Here is an 18,622-nt window from a genome sequence, read left to right on the forward strand (position 1 = left end):
TATCATGCGCTCTTAATTAGTGGGTAAGCAGCTGTCTATTTGAGTGTAATCAGGAACCTGATTGCCATTCTGAACTTTTGGAAAAGGTGAGGGTAGACGCACTTGTGTTGAAATGTAAAGATAACAAAAATTACACAGAATTATACACACATAAGACCAGCAAATGCTGAATTAACGGAGGGCTACAATGTGATACATGAAAACACAGGGATGTTTATAGCTCTTTCACTGAAAAAATGTTGTGTTGGAATGGTTAAATTAGTTGTGGGGATCCCGTATCTGTAAGACTGGAAGCGGAGCAGCGGTTACTCACCCTAACTTTCCCTACCAGCAGCGTGGGCTGGGATCGGCTGGCAACTGTCGGGATGGGTTCAGTCACCTGTTTGCAGTGCGCCTTGTCATCCTGCTTGGGTTTCTCCCGGCCGTGCTTTCTTCCTGGCTCTGAATTGTGAGCAGGAGTCGGGGGTTTCTGCTGCTTCTTGCGCTCCCGCTGTCTGTATGGGTGGTCAGTATGGGATCCTTCTAACACCAATGCATTTTGTCACTGAATTACTTTTTCAAGGTGTCTGTCAAGTGGAATTCAGCCTTCTTAAATCACCACAGGAATGCTCTCATTGGTTCTTCTCTGGAACTTGTAAATTGGTAGCTGGATTCCCTTGTTTTTTGTGTTTTCTCATTGGTATGTTTAAATGCATTAAAATAAATCTTTATTTTAAATAAAAAATGTTAAAAATGGATGTTAAAAATAACAATAAAAATAATAAAAATTCAAATAAAATAAATATAAAATAAAAGTAAGCATGAAAAAGCTGATAATTGTGAAAGAGCTACATATATTCCTCGGTTTCGATATCAATCAAGCACATCAGTGTTAAATTATTATTATTTATTTATATGGTGCCACAAGTGTTCTGCAGTGCCTTACAAGGTACATAACCAAAAAGTGACTTACCGTAAAATACAATACAATGAAGGATAATATACATTGATACATAGGTGGCCATAACACCCACATAAGCAACAAAGCATAGGCACCAAGTATTAGGTGTCCTAGTTGTGAGTAAGAATTAGATGAACATAAAGTAAGGAGAAGCACAAGAGGGTAGAGGGCCCTGCTCACAAGAGCTTACATTCTCAAGGGGAGGGGCAGACAGATGGGCATGATACAGATGGGGAAGACAGGGAGGAGGGAGCATGTAGTAGCAAGTTAGGATGAGAGCTGGAAAGCATTGATGAAGTAGTGGGTCTTGAGAGCCCATTTGAAGGATTGTAGAGAGGTGGAGAGTCTGATGGGGAGAGGGAGAGAGTTCCAGAGGTGGGGAGCGGCACGGGCAAAGTCTTGGAGGCGGGAGTGGGAGGAAGTAATCAGTTGGCATGAGAGGTGGTGTGCATATGTTGAACAAAGAGGGCGGACAGGAAAGTGAAGGGAGATGAGGCAAGAGATGTAAATGGGAGAGGAGTGTGTGAGGGCTTTGTAAGCGAGTGTGAGAATGTTGAATTGGGGTTTGAAGGGGAAGGGGAGCCAGTGGAGGGCTTGTAGGAGAGAGGAGGCAGATGTAGAGAGATTGGAGAGGAAGATAAGCTGTGCAGCAGCATTAAGGATAGACTGGAGAAGAGCGAGATGGGATTTGGGGAGGCCAGATAGGAGAAAGTTACAGTAATCCAATCTTGAGATGACCAGTCAGTGTATTAAGGTTTTAGTAGCATCCTGGGTGAGAAAGGGTCTGATCCTGGAAATATTTTTAAGATGGAAATTACAGGACTGTGAGAGGTTCTGGATATGTGGTTTAAAGGAGAGGGATGAGTCCAGGATAACTCCAAGACAGCGCACTTTGGGGCTAGAGGAGATAAATGTGCCATCAATTGATGAAGAAATAGTGGGAGGTGAGATTATATGGGAGGGTGGGAAGATGATCATCTCAGTCTTAGTCATATTAAGTTTAAGAAATCGCTGGGACATCCAGGAAGATGACAGGTAATTGTCAGGTCTTAAAGTCAAATACTAATCCTAGGACATAAAAATATGTAAATAAAAATGTACAATAAAATGTATAATGAAACAATATAAAATAAAATTCGCATTCAGATTTGGTTTGGAACAGAGTCTCAGAAAACATTGGCATTTATTACAATTGGATTCAGAAATAAAGGACTTAATTCAAAGTAAACCAAGAATTGTGTTCAAGAGAGCACAGACGCTCCAAAATATGTTGACTGCGAGCTGTATCCCACCAGAAAAACCATCCTCCACCACACTACAAAAAGGATTTATTTCTGTTTGAACTGCAAGGTATGCAAGGAGACTGGAATCAACAGCACCAAAGTCATAAAGAATTTTCACTCTAATACCAAGAATATAGAATTCGAAATAAAACAGAATCTCAGCTGCAACACAGAAGGTGTGGTATATCTACTGGTGTGTCCTTTTGGCCTCCAATACATTGACTACACCATTAGGAACTCAAGACGAGGGTTGGAGATCATATAAACAATATTAAAAAAGGTTTTACAGCACACAGTGTGTCAAAACACTTTTTATTACACCATCAAAAAAACCCAAAAGGGATGAAATTCTTAGCAATCAAAAGAATCGAGAAAGATTGGAGAGGAGGACAATATACGGAGAAAATCTCAAAGTCCGAAACAGAATGGATCTATAAAATGGGCACTCTCCATCCTAGAGGTCTGAATATAGACTTTGATTTAGGGGCTTTCCTGAAAAACTGATTGTTAATTTTATTTTATATTTCATTATACATTTTACTATACATTTTTATTTACATATTTTTATGTCCTAGGATTAGTATATGCCTTTAAGACCTGACAATTACCTATTTAACACTGATGTGCTTGATTGATATCGAAACCCAGGAATATATGTAGCTCTTTCACAATTATCAGCTTTTTCATGCTTACTTTTATTTTATATTTATTTTATTTTCATTTTATTATTTTCTATTGTTATTTTTAACATCCATTTATAAAATATTTTATTTTAAATAAAGATTTATTTTAATCCATTTAAACATACCAATGAGACAACACAAAAAACAAGGGAATCCAGCTACCAATTTACAAGTTCCAGAGAAGAACCAATGAGAACAATGAGAAGATTTAAGAAGGCTGGATTCAAATTGACAGACACCTTGAAAAAAGTCATACATTGACGAAACATGTTGGTCTTAGAAGGATCCCGTACTGACCACCCATACAGACAGCGGGAGCGCAAGAAGCAGCAGAAACCCCCATCTCTGGCTCGCAATTCAGTTCCAGGAAGATAGCACAGCCGGGAGAAATCCAAGTAGGATGACAAAGCGCACTGCACACAGCCGACTGAACCCATCCCGACAGTTGCCAGCTGATCCCAGCCCATGCTGCCGGTAGGGAAATTTAGGGTGAGTAACCGCTGCTCCGCTTCCAGTCTTATAGATACGGGATCCCCACAACTAATTTAACCATTCCAACACAACATTTTTTCAGTCTGTAGTGTATCGGCAACGGCCGCTGACTGGGTGTTAGACAGGGCTTGCTGGGCAATTAGTGCTCCAGCTTCCACAGTGGTCGAACTTGCCTCTATTAGCCATTGCTACATCCTCATCAACAGGACAATTCCCAAGATGATGTGAGTAGGCTTGGGCTGATAATGCTACATCTATTCACGTACTCCTAATCTTCTGGAAGGCACTGAAAGGCACTGGTCAACGCGTTTCATCGTATACTTGATTAGGACTTTTTCAAGACTGGAGACATACCTCTGTTTGGTCTCCTTTTATACTTCCAGCTTTAGCTTAATTGATTAATTAATTCCATACATATGAATTCACTCTCCCATTCAGTTGAAATAGAAAATAATAAAATAGAATTGTGTACATATAAAAATACACCCAGAGTTCAAAATAATAAATATATATTATTGTTTTTCAACATTCTTTATCATAATATGTTCTTCATATAGGCAATTTATAAACTATATTGTTTTAAAACTTTTAATGTAATAAAATCTAAAAACTAAGAAACTAAAAAGTATATAGTTACATACTCCAAGTCTCCCTTTATTTAACCATGTCATTCTCTATCTAAAAATCACTTTTTAACCAATTGGTAAATGACTTAATGTCATAAATTTGACATGTACACACACATGTGATTGCACTGCAATCAAGCAGGCCTCGCATAGCCATCGCAAAGTGATAGACAGGCAATGAGCATTTGTGGGTGGTGATGAGGGTGGTCGGAGAAACACAGGCTTGCCTGTCCATTTGAACACCTCTGCGTGGGGGTTCATTAATTAGCATTGCGATTGCATACACAGCTTCAGTACTCACTGAATGTAATGAGGTTAGCAATTTCTAAGTAGGTCAGGGCTGCTGTAATGCTGCATGAGGGTCGATGTTACTCAACGTTTCTGATGTTTATGAAGGTTTGCAAGGTATTACGTATGTGAGATAGTGGTACTGGATGGCAGTGGACATCGCTATGCTGGCAGTGCGATAGCAATCATTAGCATATTTTTGCAGCACACCTGTGTGCAATTATGGAGCTGCAAACATAATAATAGCGATACATAATGAATCAGGCCCACTATTGTGAATGTGGAATGGGGAGGATGAATATTTGCCTGCATATTTGCATGACTAAGTAACATTTGACAGCAGAGCAAAGGTGTGTACTCTGATCTATCAGTGTGAACAATCTAAACAAACTGGTACAATCTGAAAATATTTTATACACACATTGAAAGCAATTAACTTTATTAATATTATTATTGCTAGTCTTTATTTAAGGTAGGGGGTACTACAAGGGATCCACATTGCTTTATAGAGTGCATGTACAGAGGTAGTGGAAACATAAGTTTAAAGTGCCTAACATTATGATACAAAGTAATAAAGTGGATGAAAACACAATACAATATGAACACATTAGACATTTTCCAAACAATTACAGACACTTTGACAACAAAGCATCTCTGGCTGAACCCTGTACAGTAGATAATGGCTGTAGCATACAAATTCAGGGCCATGTAAGCAAAGCAGAGGAAATATTAGCAAAAAGGCAGAAAGGGAGAATACATTGGAGAAAACAGTTTTTGAGAGTTTACTATCTTTAGGAGAGTGGACATTACTGTACATTGAAGACACAGAAACATCAGTCAGTGTGCAAGGAAAAAAGGTAGATTAGGAAGAGAGCTTTGATAAGTCTTTGATAGTCTATGGTAAAGAAATTGGTTTTGAGAGCCCATTTGAATCTTTGCAGAGACTGATTGGGAGACGGAGTGAGGTCCAGTTGTGGGGAGCAGCAAAGGTGAAATATTTGAGGCAGTAGGAAGAGGTTATCAGTTGGGAAAGTAGCAGTGGTCATTGGCAGAGCAAAGCAGGTGGGAGGTTAAAGGCAGATGAGGTAAGATTTGTAGGGGGAAAAAGATTTGTAAAGGACTTTATTGGAGAGAGTGAGTAGTTTGAAATGTACTATAGGAAAATGGGAGCCAGAGCCATATAGAATGTATGCAGATCCAGAGTGGTTGGAAAAAAAAGATGAGCAGAGCAGCAGTTCTAAACTTGATTTGAAGTGGAGATTGGTGGGAGTCATGAATGTCAGATGAGAGGAGATTGCAATAGTTCAGTAAAGAAATAGCTAGTGAATAGAAAAGGGTCTGCATTGTTTCCATGTTAAAAAGGGTCTGATTATTGTTCCCAGTGGAATGTTTATAACACATGCTTATCGGTGAAGAAATATCACATAAATTGAGTAAAGATACACATAACAAACAGCAGTTCATTATCAAAGTACAAAACATAGGTAGAAATACAGTATATTGGTGCAGCAATACTCAACTTACTGTATATGTGGTCACACATGTCCTTCATATCTTCATTCATGGGAAGTCTGCTTCATATATTGATAATGGATGGTGATGGTAAGTCTTGCAGGCATATCAGCAGAAATGCATGTCAGTAACACCCCATATAGGAATCCTCCATCCTTCCTCATGGATTCTACGTTAGAACACCTCTCTCTTCCCCATAGGACACCACTGTTCATATATCCTTATTCTTGCTCAGTACACTATTTTGCATGTGGTCTGCTTTACACCATATAAGGTATTTCTATTACTAACTGTTTAAAAATGATCTTAACACTGTACCAAGGTATGTTAATGTCCTGCTCGAACTGCATGACCCTTAACAGTTGGCCATTCTCTAAAAATAAACATGCATGGTACATTTACTGCTTGAATTGTGCTTAAAACATGTAGAAACAAAAATATTAAACCCTTTGGTTACAATTCTGGAGACATTTAGAAGGTGGAAGCTAAAAAAATGGGAAACGGTCCAAATGTAGTATTTGAAGGAGAGGGCAGAGTCAAGAAGAATTCCTAAACAGCAGTCTTATGGGGCAGAAGAGATGGTTATATTATCAAAAGATAGTAAAAAGGAGGGAGATGTGTGTATTTAGGAGAGTTGGAAAATGATGAGCTCAGTCTTAGACATGTTAAGTTTAAGAAACAGCTGGAAAATCCAGGATAAAAAGTAGAAAGACTGGTGGAACATGAAAGAAAAGAGGGAAGGAGGACAGGGAATGAGCGGTAGATCTGCATATCATCAGCAACTAGATAATATAGGGCAAAATCACTGATCGCTGATGAGCTCACTCAGGAAGAAAGCCTACAGGGAAATTATAAAGAGCCAAAAAACTGAGCCTTAAGGGATGCTGACTGGTAGAGGAAGAGGGAGAAAGAGGGAATCATGAGAATAGACAGAGAAAGAGCTGTCAGAGAAGTAGATCAAGGACTGAAGGATTTGTAGAAGAAGGGGTAAACCACAGTGATAAAGACAGTAGAGAGGACCAGGAAAATGAGTAAAGAGTAATAGTCCTTGGAGTTTGCAACAAGAAGGTCATTAGTGACTTTAGTAAGGGCAGTTTCAGTAGTGCGGAGAGGACAAAAGTCAGAATGAGGTTGTTCAAAGATTTCGTTGAGGAGTAAAGGTAAGATAGCTGTAGGCTATTCACTCAAGGAATATGGAGGCAAAGGGGAGGTAAAAGATGGAATGGTGAATATACAGTCATGGTCAAGTGGATTTTTAAGGATGGGAGAAACTATGGAATTTACTGCACACCTAGGTAATGGTACCTTATGAGAGAGATAGGTTAAAGAGATGGGTGAGATGGTAACAGGCAGTGGGAGAGAGGAAACAGTAGAGACATGATCAAATGTAAGATGGAGTGTTTACTAAATAAAACATGGGATTCTCAATCTTTAGTGTAAATTTTTAAAGTTGGCAACAAGATGTTTCCGCAATTAAATTTAAGTTAGATCTTCCTTTATCTAAGCATTTTTTTTTTAAATTGTCTACCTGGTGATTGTAGATAAATTACAAAGTATATACAATGCACAACACAAAGAACTTTGCAATCAATTTTCCTTAACGGTCTGCCCATTGGACATCAAGGTGCATGCCTCCTCTTCACATTGGGGATTTTCCTCAGCAAATCAAGTGTACAGTTTGATGTGCATAATATTTGAAATATCATTAATAAGTTGTACAAACAAGGACCAATCATGCCAAAATCATGGATTCTCTGTGGATCTGCTGGACCACCAGAAGTACTGAGTGGGAGTGCAGGATGGTGGAACAGCATTGCTAACTATCTGCAAATGTTATAACAGGGTCCAGCGAACCCATGTTGTGCCGTTATTTATTACAACATGTGAAATAAAATGCTTAATAATTGCTCTAGTAAGGCTTTCTTTGAATTCTTGTATATATTTGGAGAATCCAAGCATTACCAAACATAAATTGGTAATCCCTACACCTACCTAAAAAGCAACCGCCTGTCTGTAAGTTAGCCTGATATTGATTGTCATTTCCATATGGGATGTAGTTGATATACCGATGGCCAGCAGCCATCTATCTAAATCCTGGTATGGAACTAAAGACAGGCATCAAAATACCAGCATCCATCTAGATCCCGATGTCAGATTCTTGACAGACTGCTTCGCGAATGAAGGTAAGCCGGCACGTCTTAGATTTTAGCTACGGGGGGAGGGTAAGGTTTAGGCACCCCCAGGGAGAGTTAGGGTTAGGCTGCAGGGAGGGGGGGTTAGGCTTAGGCATCTCGGGGGAGGTCTGGGTTAGGCACCCCTGTGGAGGGTTAGGATTAGGGGAAGGGGAGGTAAGCATTAGGCACCTCCAGGGGAAGGGTTAGGGTTAGGCACCAACAAGGGAGGGTTAGGGTTAGGGAGAGGAGAGGGGTAGGGTTAGTGTACTTACCTGCATGGACGCCGAGAGGGGGGGAGTCGGTACAGTTTACCAGGGCCCAGGATTGCTAGAGAGGCCCAGTGGGGCCTGGGTCCATCATCACCCCCCCCTCCGTCACAGCAGCTTAGCACACAGCTTGTGCTGGGCTGCAGTACAAGACTGCTCGTGGCTGCTGCAGTAGCTGGAGCAGTCTCCTATGGCTGTGGGGGGGGGCAGCGATCACACTGAGCGTGCCCCCCCTGCTTAGCTCTGGCTTGGGGGCTTGCTGCACCCCCCTTTCCAGTGTGCAGTGCCACTACGTGCTGCTGCAAAAGTAATTTATTCTTTATTTTTTGTCTATGGGGGTGTGGCCATGCCTCCCGTGATTAGGCCACGTCCCCTCCATTACCTGGGTCTGGCCGGTTCTCTATGGCCCTGCTTACCTGTCCCTGTTGGGATCTCTTAACATTGGGATTTTGGCATTGGTATTTCACCCTGCGGCTACTCAGCCATGTCATGGATGTACTTTGTCATTTTTTATCATTTCATATACAATAAATGTCTTTTTTTGCTTCTTTATTGTGTGAAAAATCAAGGTAAAGCCATTTATTTGCATATAAAATATACATTTTCTGTTAAATGTAAAAAATTTTTGCAGAAGTGCAATTGGTGTCTTACAGCAATGTTTTTTAAAATTGTATTTTACTGTTACATTCCTTACAATATTCAGTTTTTCTGTTACTTAGCAACAGGAGCCTTTATTTCAGTGCTATAAGCTTCAATAGTTTTCTTTTGTTAGAACTGAACTCAGTGTCTGTCAACTAGGCTCCTCGCAGAGACTATGTGGATTTTAATACATGAAAATATCCTGTTGATCTTAAATAGAACAATTGTCTTTACTTGTTGAATAATGTGATCATATCAAATGAAGTTAATTAGGTTAATCTGCATTTCAAAGTAGTTCTTTTCTTTATTAATAATAATAATACAAGTATATATATATATATATATATATATATATATATATATATATATACATTCTTGTGGTCAGGTTTATCGCATTTGACATTAGAACACTTATATAAGAATGTTAGTTTCAATGCAGTTTAGAGTGGTTTATAATGACTGATTTTACAGTAAGTATAGTAATTAACTTGGGCAAACTAGTTACACGTAAGGCGACAAGAATAAAAGAGGTTTAGAGCACATATGAAAACATTGTGCAATATTATGTTATCCTGTAATGGTCTCTGTACTTTGAGAGCCTCCAGGAACAATAAATGTATTCCTTTAATATCAGTGATTTTGCATATTTTCCATACAGTATGTTGAGATTACCTCCTTTTAAGTACATGTGAAAATGGCACAAGCAATGTATGTTTGTGTTAGATTTTATAAATCTGCAGTTGATTCATCAGGAACATATTCATGGGAATTAAGTGCTGCAGAATGCAGGACAAATAGTTCAAAACTGCTTGTGCACTTATTATGTAGTTTCTCCATTATATGCAAGTGTTATGGTTGTCAGGCAACCATAAAATCCAAAGTGTACTACTGATATTCTATTAAGTAACCCTGTAAGTTTAAATTAATTCCATATCTTGGGTTCTAACTATTCTTTATGCATTGAACAATAGGATAGTGCATACTCCAACCCCCCCAAAAAAAATATTTACAGAATGTATAACAGTTATGTATGTATTGAGATCCTTAACCAATATACAATCCCCTCCAATAAATATTGGTCCATTCCCCTACTCCTAAAATGCTCATGATGTACATTGTCACCCAGATCCCTGATCAATACATATTTCTTTAGAAACAGAAAAATAAAGACAAAACATTATCATTGGTGAAAATCATCTGCTAGATACTGTAGATGCTAAGGAAATAGAAAAAGTCAGTTTAAACTAGAGATGAGCGGTTTGGTTTTAAATTAGTTCTTTTGACCAGCACAAGTTCAGATTTATCTCAATGGCTATACAAATCACGTGAGAGCTGCTAGCCAATAAGATGTGGTTTTTGAGTTCCAAACATAACCGAATAAAACTGGACCGCTCACCTCTAGTTAATAGATTTTATCCATGCATAGGGTTTTTTGTCAAGGGCAACCAAGTAAATTTGTAAAAGAAAAGGTATGTAAACACATCCAGTCGTATGGCCTTATATTGAGTTTCCAATTATACAGTCGCAATTCTGGATGCCTATAGCAATTGTAGGTCCTGTGCAATCACCCACATTTTTTCTGAGATGTATCCATATATGGAGTTGCGCTTCCAACATTCCTCTGGAGGTAAGCGCATCCATCATCACTAGTAATGGCAATGAAACATACCCCATGCTTGTTGCAGAGGATGTGACTGAAAATGGAGTACACAACTCAGTATAGTTTGCAACTCATGCTACATGGACACAACATGCCCACAGGATATTTCTCTTACATGTGATCATCCACCCTGTTACCACCCAGTAATACCTATTCAGCCATCAGTTAAAGGTGACTGAGATGTATCAGACTCAAAATTGCTCATATTTTATCTAAGTAGCATATTTTGCACAGTTTTCTACAAATTGCTGTGGCATTATGTTGTAGTGAGAGGAGGCTGTTTAAGGCTGTTTTGAGAGGAGTGTCTACTCAGACTGGATGTAGACTACAAAGACAATATATACAGCAATAGTATGACTTAAAAAAGCATCTTGCACAAGTGGAAACCTCGACCCATGCTAGCCCTCCCCGACTCCTTAAGAGAGAATAATTTGTCCATTCGGAACCAACTTCAAAAATTATTTATGACCAGCATGAGAAGTGCCCTGACCAAACTACAGCAGAAAGTATTTACTTTGGGGAATAAATCTGGTAAATTTCTGTCTCACAAACTTTGCTTGTGTCAGACCAGTAATAGAATTAAGGTAATTTTATTCCCCAGATGGGCAGAACCTGCTTAACCCAGAGGTTCCCAAACTTTTTTGATTCACGGCACCTAGGTTAACAGTATTGTTTTCATGGCACCCCTAAGCCAAACAGCTGTTATTGAGAAATTCAGAAAGAAATGTATTAAACTAGTAAAATTAAGTAAATTGTGGTTACCTGTCATCCTTAGGTTCAGTTATGTGGTGGTGGACAGGTTTGAGCTTCTGTTTGTCCACATATTTACATTACATTGACTATAAGTCATTTGAATTGGTGCTGGACCACCAACTGAGGCACCCTTGCAAGTGTCTTGAGGCACCCCTGGCTGCCACGGCACACAGTTTGGGAACCACTGGCTTAATCCCTTGGTCATTGTTGACACATTTTTCCATTATTATGAGAAAATATATAACTTTAACATTGACGCTACAACCCCTCAACCCACTGATACCATTATTTCCACATTTTTAGAAGATCTACAACTCCCTAGATTGAAGACTGATGACTTAGAAACCCTCAACGCCCTATGATCTAACAGGGAGATTCTAGATGATATTCAAACACTTTCCACAGAGACGGCATCTGGCCTTGATGTATTCACCAATTCCTTTTATTAGCACTTCTCACTTGAAATCACCCCTACTATTCTTTTTCTATTTGTCACTGAACACAGTTCATTCCCTGGTGAAATGTTGGCAGCTCAGATTTTTACAATTTCTAAACCAGGGAAGGATTCCTTTCTGAGTTAGAATTATAGACCAATTGCTCTCCTCAATACTGATGTGAAAATATTTTCTAAGTTGATAGATAACCAATTTTCCCCATTAATTCCTCAACTAATCTATCTGTGCCATGTGGGATTTTTCTGAGGACTCAGGCTTTTGATTTGGCAGAATTACTAGCAAGAAAGAGGCAGGAATCTCTCTTCCTCTCTTTTGATGCCAGAAATGCATTTGATTGTCTACACTGAAAGATCCTTACTACTATATTGGCATCTTTTGGTTTTCAGGAAGAAATACTGTCATCTATATCTGCACTTTATAATATCCCAACTGCTGAAGTACTAACTTATTTGGTCCCCCAACATTTTATAGGACAGGAACACAAATTAATTTTGAACTATATTTGGAAAGGCAGAACTCCATTGATTGCTTACCACCAGTTAATGTGGTCTAGGCTTTTGGGAGGTCTGGACATTCCTGATTTATTAGCATACAAATATGCATGTTTGGTTTCACAGATTAGTGACTGGGCCTTACCTCTTAACTCAAAAAAATACACAATTATAAAAAGCGCTAAAAAATAAAGTAAATCTCTTTGATAAATATAAATCACACTTTTAATAACAATCAATCATGAAACATAATAGATTCTAAAAACAGCTAGTAAAACACTTTAAAAGTGATACCATAAATCAGCTGGTTGCCGATTTGCATAATAAGCAATAAGGACCGATGGATTTATAGTCCAAATTTTATATAGAAATACTGATTCCGGAAAGAATAATAAAGCCCACTCCTTGATGGTAAACTGAAGTCCCATATATAATTATCCAAATAAGGGATAGCAATATTCCGGAATAGAGATTTGACTCTCATATATATTAGATCAAAAAATAGTTCACTTTTCTTGCTCAAATGGTAATATAATAATAAGATTCCATGTGATATAGTTCCAGATAGACTGTTGGAGAATTGATCAGAGTTCCAATTGAAAGCAGCTGGCAGGTTAATAGCATCGGCCAAGTTGTAATAAGCGGAGCTATACAGCCAAAGTCTGCTGGCTCTGTATGTACTCACAGCCTCCACCTGTAATGGACTCTCTGCAGTGTCCCGACTTATGTGCCTTACGGATGCAGTAAGAAGCAGGTATCGCCCACCAGGAGTTTTCACTTATGATGCGGTCTCTATGGTCACAAGTATATCGGATGGCTGGTATCACCCTCAGATGGTTTGCAGAGCAAAGTGTAGCCGGTGTGAACAATCCACAGTCCTTAGGGTTCTTAACGTGTTTCTACGTTTCTTTACAATTCTAACGTTTTCCTCACCTTGGGTTGAATTGGAGAGAACCTTGATACCAAACTTACCTTTGTCAGAGATGGTTTCGACTCCTAAACAACTACTCCCCTATCACCTGATTCCCCAAAAGGATTTCTTCTGGAGTTGCCCCATAATATGAACGTTATGGCATGAGGTATTTGCCTTCATCTAAAAAGTTCTCAATGTCTGTTTTCAGAAGTCACCATTTATAGCCTTTTCAAAATATCTAGATATATATATCCCTCAAATCTGTCTAATACTGATCAATACCTTCTAGGTCACATCTTGATTGCTGTTAGAGCGGCCATTGCACAAAAATGGAAATGCTCATCTCCTTTGTCTATGCATAAAATCCTATATAAAAGTTAATATGCTTTTTAAATGGAGACCCTATGCATCTCATACGCCTTTGCAGCAACCTATCCTTTCATAAAATGGTCTAAATGGCACAACTTTGATACTGAATGGGAAGGTGCAATAATGCTCCTTGGAACTCCATGACTCCCTTTTGGATATTTTTATTGTTAAAAACAGTTTTTACTGATAGTTATGTAATTTATTTTTCTTTAGCTCGTATTTACTATTGTGAACATGGCATGTATTTTGATGTTGAAAATACTGATGGTGATATCTGATTCTTTTCCCCCCTCCCTATGTTTCTTTTTCTGTATCCTTACCCTTCCAAGTTTATTGGAACAAAATGCTAATAAAATATATTGATCAGAATTTTTTTTTTAAATAACACTTGTGTGTTACAAAATATATTGTCATTATTCTGGTGCCACCCTTATACTAGGTGCTCTGCAAGGTAGTTTTTTGCGTGTTCAGGCACAGTTAAAACATTTTAATACAAAACTTGTGTGTTAAAATATAGCATTATTATTCGGGTGTCACCTGACTTATACAAGGGGTGTTGTGAGATAGTTTGCTGTGTGTTCAGGCACAGTTTATAAAATTTTAAATAACAATTGTGTGTTAAAAAATATAATGTCATTATTTGTGTGCCACCCTCATACTAGGGGGTATATTTTAATAAAGTGAGAGTTTATAGAAGTGGAGATGTTGCCCATAGAAACCAATCAGATTCTACTTAACATTTAACTAGCATATTCTAGAAGATAATAGCTAGAATCGGATTGGTTGCTATGGGCAACATTTTCATTTCTAAAAACTCTCACTTTAGTAAATTTACCCCTAGGAGTCCTGCAAGGCAGTTTTTTGTGTGTTCAGGCACTGTTAAAAATGTTTACAAAAAAATGTGTGTGTCAATAAATGTAAAGTTCTTAGGATGCCACCCTTATACTAAGAGCAATGTGAGGCAGTTTGTTGTACTTTCAGGGCCTTGCAATAAAACTTGTGTGTTAAAAAATATAAAGTATTTTCCACCTTTATACTAGGAGTGCTGTGAGGCAGTTTATTGTGTGTTCAGGCACAGTTAAAAAAATCTTACACTAAAACTTATATATTAAAAAATTAACATCATTAGGATGCCACCCTTATACTAGGAGAGCTTTGAGGCCGTGTGTGTAGTGTTCAGTGCCTTCATGCACAGTTAAAAAAAATTACAATAAAACTTATATGTTAAAAAATAAAACATCATTAGGTTGCCACCCAGCTTATACTAGGGGCATTGTGAGTCAATAAGACTCAGTCAATAGAAGAGCAGGTGCAACAACCCAGTACAAGTGCTGTGGCTACTGCCAGCAGCCATTAGAGTACTTCAACATCTACTAAAGGTGGTCAAGGGGAAATATTCAAGGGAAAAGGGCACCTGAAATCTAAACAATATTTCACAATGTTAAAGAAAACATCACCTGTTATAATAAGGGGGAAATTTACTGCCGAAAAAAACAAGTGCCAACATTCCATACACCACATGCAGTGGCAAGGAAAGGCTCAGACCATGGCCTTTATTTGCAAGTGCTGGTACTGGTACTGAGTTTTCATGCACAAGAGTGCCTATTGCAGAAGCTGGGACCAAACAAAGTCAGGCATCTTCTGAAACCTCACATGAAACACCTTTTCACTCTAATTCTACATGTGTCAACTTAAAACAAAGCAAATTATTTCAACAAAACAAAACTAAGGCTGAAGAATAAACTTTGTGTACACAAACTTCAAAAATACCATAGAAAAAGTCTAAGTGTATCCTCATGTGTTATGTGTGAGTCTGACATTCTGACACTGTATTCTTAGAGAAGCCTACTTCCACCATTTCCATACCCTCTGCAAATGTGGAGATGAACAGCAGTAAGAGTAAAAATGGTGACTTAGAAATTGAGGATGCTACTGTGAAAGTGCAACAGGATGAGATGGATATTTGTGCATCGACACTAATGAGGATGTTGTTGATGATGAGGATGTTTGTGCTAAAGTAAGTCAGCCACAATATGTATTTAAGAAAATCTAAAAAATCCTGTAAAATAATAATAAATACAAGCAGTCCAGCATTAGCTGGTGGCAGCATGTATAGATCCCAGCACATGCAATCTCCATCACCAACACCTACATCATCAATCTCCTCATTAATGATCAGAGATAGTCCTACTGCATCAAATTTGCAAAAGCTAACTGAGTCTTCCCCCTACACAGGATTCCCCAGAAGACTTATTGTGCTCTAAAACTGCTACTTTTGGGATAAATCTTTATCCCAGAAGGCAACCAAGTAGACTAGTTTCAAACAACAATTGAATGTGAAACAGTCCTTTGCAAGAGGAAGCAAGTATGAAAACAGCCATTCAGTTACACAGTGGATCACTGAAGCAATGACGGCTATGCTAGCATTAGATCTCCCATCAATGCATCTGGTTTTAGTCAGTTAATTAAGGTCCTGAGTCGCCACTACCAAATTTCATCATGATTCCATTTTACAAGAACAACACTTTCCCGCCTGTACTAGGAAGTTAATAAAGACTAGTTCTTGGCCTAGTAAATGCCATTGTACCCACTATCTACTTAACCACAGATATGTGGACAAATGTCACTGGTCAATCTGGATGGGTATATCACCTTAAGCAGCAGCAGTATCTAACACACAATGCCAGCTCATTCACAGGGAGGCTATAAAAGAATGTTTACATCCAAATACAAAACCAAAACACGTGAGGGTGGTTTTGTCAAAAACAAAACCAGAACACAATGATGAATTAGAACAAAACTCTGGTGTTCACAGTAGACATTTTAACCACCTCACAGCTCACAATATTGATTTCACTATTTTTCACCAATACAGGCCAAAGGCTGCAGCGAGTTCGCTGGCTAAAGTAAACAATAGAGCAGCAGCACAAATGCACGGCAGTTTAAAAAAATATAGGACATCTATGAAACATTGCCACACAGCAGTGGCAGACAGGATGGCAGTATAATAAACTATAATAATGTCAGTCGGCAATGCCCCAAATTGTGCAAAATGTAAAGGAAAGAGGTGCAAGATGGAATTGATCCTCCCACTCACTCTTATGTGGGATATTAAAAAGTACATGCAAAGTTTAACAAACCAAGCACTTAAGCCACTAAAACTGACACTTTCATGGCTGTCCTTGGTTTGTTTGGGCCCCCACAAAACAATTTTTGGAAGGACTACCTTCAATTATTAAGGAGGAGGTTGATGATGAGGGTGTTGGTGGTGGAGATTGCATGTGCTGGTCCATACTGCTGGTAGCTGATAGTGGACTGCTTTTTATTAATTTACAAATTATAATTTTGTTAAACAAATTGCATGAACTCGCTGCAAATGATGTAACAGGAAGGAGTTGCCTAGATGGTTAACGTCCCTTCCTCTGCTAACTTTGGTTTTACAAATGGAACAGATGCCTTCACAACTGTTGTCAGAATGTGGATTAAAATAATTCCACACCCAATATGTTGTTTTTGTGGCTTTATTTTTATCATTAGCAAGAACTGCTGCCACTGGTGGCTGATTTACGCAAACCACATCCTTATAATCAACATCCATATTAGCGTCAGATAGGACACAAATTTCCCCCCTCATCCTCCTTTTGCACTTCCTCCACACTATCATCCTAATTTTTATTATTTCACCATCTAATACTAGCACAGCCATCATGGTGTCAGTGATCCGCTGTGAAACTGGGTGACAGCTGTTATACTTACTTCCTCTATCAAAGGACTGTTTAAAATCAATTGTTTTTTTAAATTACATCCAATCATGAATGATTATGTTGCTGATGATGCAGGGGTTGGTGTTGGAGATCAAAGGTGCTTGGATCCCACAGAGAGGGAGCAGGTAGGTGACCCTGGACTTGTTACATTTTGAGTTTTGGAACTTGGAGACATACACTTTGATATTTGATGAATGTGCTCAAAGTGACATACCAAGGAGGAGGTTCCTAGGTGGTTTAGGTCCCTCCCTCTACTCACTCTTGCTTTGCAATGGTTGCATTTGGCTTGACAACTGTTGTCCGGATTGGGATGGAAATAATTTCACAAATGAGAAGTGGATTTTTTTGTCTTTTGCCCCAGCATGACAACAAGGGTCTTTGGCTTTTTCAATCAATGGGCAACAGCTTTTGCATTACTTACACAAAGGACATCCTCAGCATCAACATCCTCATCACCAACATCTTCATCATCAACATCCTCATCATCCTTAGCACCTTCAACTACCAAAATATCCTCCTCCATGTGCAATTCCACAGAAGCATCCTCACTGACTACGTCTGCAAGATGTTGACTGCCATTCCCCACATTTACAGAGGGCACACAAATGTTGGAACTTGGAGGATCCTCCAGTACACTAGTATTTAGATCTGGCTCACACATGGCAACTGCAGACACACTTGCACTCTCCTCTGGGATTTGTAATTTCGGTTTCTCAGGGCAAACAGTTGTTTTTTCCAAAGGGCTATCAGAATCAGAACCAGCAGTCTTCATAAAGAAAGGCCAAGGCCTTATCCTTTCCTTGCCACTTTGTGTAGTGAATGGCATATTGGCAATTATTTGTTTATCTAAAGGCAAATTTCCTTAAAATTTTTTTCTTAACTTCAGTAAAAGTAGCTTTACCATATCGATGGCGTGACTTAAGCCTGGGGCATGGGCCTTCATAGAGGATGAGGAAGTTGATGGCCTTGCACTCCTGGCAGCAGCTAAAACATGGGGTTCTTTGTCTTGCTCTCCTGTCATGTGACAGCCCTCCATATCTTCTGCAGTCTTGGAGCTGTGTCACAAGCAACAATAGTGTAGCCAAGGTGCCATTACAAAACTCACACATGTGCAGTTGTGTAAACATAGAAAAAAAATGTACAAAAAAAGACAGTATGTTTTTGTTTTTTTTGCTGGTACACAACTTGGGCCCAGAGCACAGATTGATGACGGCTGGAGTTGGGCAGCACTAGGTTGCATTGCCGACTTGCTAGCTCTTGTGTGGCTAAGCCTAACATGCACAGACACACAGACAATTATTGGAAAAAAGACAA

The sequence above is a fragment of the Taudactylus pleione genome, unplaced genomic scaffold, assembly GCF_031769625.1.
Source record: "Taudactylus pleione unplaced genomic scaffold, aTauple2 ptg000041l, whole genome shotgun sequence".
Lineage (NCBI taxonomy): Eukaryota > Metazoa > Chordata > Amphibia > Anura > Myobatrachidae > Taudactylus > Taudactylus pleione.